The sequence below is a fragment of the Pinus tabuliformis genome, chromosome 2_2 (assembly GCF_031772625.1).
Source record: "Pinus tabuliformis cultivar Carrire ecotype Pingquan chromosome 2_2, CPIR1, whole genome shotgun sequence".
NCBI classification, from domain to species: Eukaryota; Viridiplantae; Streptophyta; class Pinopsida; order Pinales; family Pinaceae; genus Pinus; species Pinus tabuliformis.
In genome coordinates, this window is record NC_142300.1 from 557,606,951 (window position 1) to 557,609,922 (window position 2,972).

At 38.1% G+C, this 2,972-nt stretch overlaps 1 pseudogene; it reads right to left on the bottom strand.

Annotated features, from left to right (window-relative positions):
* Positions 1-1,723: 1,723 nt before the first annotated feature.
* On the bottom strand, positions 1,724-2,437 carry LOC149193856 (UDP-glycosyltransferase 92A1 pseudogene; annotated as a pseudogene).
* Positions 2,438-2,972: the final 535 nt, after the last annotated feature.

Sequence of the window (2,972 nt, forward strand, 5' to 3'; positions counted from 1 at the left end):
CCAAGCTTAAAGACCTTTTATCACATCTCCCCTAAAACATAGTATTATTTGATAAAAGATGTTGACTGCAAATGTTGTAAAAACAAAGATAAACTAGTTTCCATTTTTATATTTAAACACGCAGGGAACCACATTTATATACAAATTGTTATGAAAAAGAACATATGCTAAGCAAACATGTGATCAATTACTTTTCACTAAAAAAAGTTCATTTTTCCATACATCTGATCTTTTAGCTTTCAAACGATCTCCCTCTCCAAAGCTTCAACAAAGCTATATGTCCATGAGCCTTAGAAAAATAAATTAAATTGTTAAATATAATTGTAAAAAAACATTAATATTTTGTTAAATATCCTCTTGAATCATAAAAATTGATCAGGTATGGAAAAATAAAATAAAATTAAATTGTTAAATATAATTGTAAAAAAACATTAATATTTTGTTAAATATCCTCTTGAATCATAGAAATTGCTCAGATATGGAAAACTGAAATGAAATTAAATTGTTAAATATAATTATAAAAAAACATTAATATTTTGTTAAATATCCTCTAGAATCATAAAAATTGATCGGAAATGGAAAAATGAAATTAGTACAAAAGAGATTAGCTTCTTATTTTCTTAAAGATAATAATATATGTCACATTACCGTTACTTGCAAAATTTTCATGTGGTAATGTCAAAAGAATTGATAGATGAAATGGCCCGTAAATGGATAATTGAGACTCTTCATTAACAGTAGGTTTACTTACAACTATTTGGAGAAGCATTCGGAAAGAAAATATAATCCTGCAGGAATTTGCATTGAGTAGAAATCAGATCAGACTTAGATTTAGTAATTCCCCATGTCGTTGCATTGAAAGAGCATGCGGAAAGAAAATATAACACTGCAGAAATTTGCATTACGTAGAAATCAGACTTAGATTTAGTAATTCCTAAAGTCGTTGCATTGAAGGGTCCTAAATTTAGTTCAAGTTCAAAACTAGAGAAGACCGTAACTATCGCATTAATCATATACAGGAATAATTTTGGATTGGGAAAATTTCATATATGTATTAATTTTTATTTATTTGTTTAATCAATACAAGATTAAACAAACATAATCCCTCTGAAAATAAGTGAGTTCAAAACTAGTGAGTTGTAACCAATACCAGATCCCAAACATAATCCCTCTGAAAATAAGTGAGTTCAAAACTAGTGAGGTGCAGAGTGAAAAAATGACATAGCAACTAATAATAAGTTTTCAGCTACTCATTTCACCAGCAAACTAAATTATAATAGAGTTTCTTATTATATAAAAATCACCTAAAGCAAACGCAATCAAAAATAAATAAAATTTCTTGTCAAACGCCACTGCCTAAAACAAACCCAAATAAAATTTATTGGATTCTTACAAGGCCCACTTTGCATTCATCTAATTCGGACAGAGATCTAGTTACTAAAGTTATTTGGTTTCCTCTAATTCTTACACAGATCACACAACTTGAATTGCACTACACATAGGTCTCATCAAATTCCGATACAGATCATAGAAATTGAAGCATTTTAGTTACTCTTTAGCAGGGTGCAAATTTAACATCAGATCTGTCACAAGTTGGAAAGGGCCTCAGGAGCATTCCATACTGTATATTTTTTGTGAGACACATAATCTTTATGATTCAATTTCTGCTAAAATGCAAATCTAGCACTGAACGAGGAAGACGGGTTACATACACAACACAACTCTAGGCCTGGTATCCTATTGTAAGCTCTCTTATCATGTCATCCACAGCACACACAGATGACCCTTTCTTCCCTCCGTCTTTATCTTCACTCACTGCCTTCAAAGCCGCATCGCTCATCTCCCTGGCTCTCTGTCTCACTCGATTGCCATTTTCTTCCTTCATCAACATTCCTACTCTTCTTTCCACCGTCTCGCGTTTCAGCTCTCCCTCTTTGCCCCTCCACATCTCGATGCACACCCCAACTTCCTCCTCCAGCAGCTTCGAATTCGCGAACTGGTCGGCTGCCATGGGCCATCCGATGATGGGCACTCCTCGGCTTAGGCTCTCCAGCACCGAATTCCATCCACAGTGACTAAGGAACCCTTCGGTTGAAGGATGGGACAGGATTAGCAGCTGAGGCGCCCATTTTCTGATAAGCAATCCTGCTTTCTTTTCCTTCACTCGCTCTTCAAATCCCTCCGGAAGAAACTCTGTCGAGAACTCTGAATTGAGCGGGGCCTCCAGCGGAGGCCTGACGACCCAAATAAAAGGTTGTTGGCTCGATTCTAGCCCCAGAGCTAGCGCCCTCATGTTTGACAACGATATGCAATTCTGAGTTCCGAGCGAAAAATATAGCACTGTGGACGGCGCCTGTGAATCAAGCCACTGCAAGCATTCCCTTGCAGACTTTACCTCTGCCTGCTTGCCCCGCTGTAGAAAATTCGAATCAACCATTGTATTTGAAGGAGACAAAGAGAGCAACGAAGAGGGTAGGATCGGCCCGACTGCCCAAACCGGCCTGCCGGTGGATTTTCTCATGTGTTGGAGACTGCTATTCTGAAGGAATTCGAATGTGGTTGCTGAAATATGGATGAGCGCTGAATTTTGGGCGCTTGAATTCAAATTTGAATTCGAATTCAAATGGGCTCGTGTATATTACTTGCATTGATTACGCTGAACCGTGGAGCCTCCCGGAGTTGGAGTGACGGAGCTGCCAGAAAATGCATGTACATAGGTCATGGTATCATGCATGGATATGGGTCCAAAACATGCATCCAAAACTCTCCTTACGGTGCTGCCGCTATCAGAGGGTGTACCTCCATAGCATTAACTTTGCTATGGAGGTGGAAATAGGAACTGCCGAGCAATTAGCACCTGTACCCGCACCGAACAGTTTAGGCCATCGGATGGAGATATGGACAGGTGGCCGTCAGATGGGACACCGTATTTGCATGTCGAGAAGTGGCGGTAAAAAACTCGTGTGTGAGGG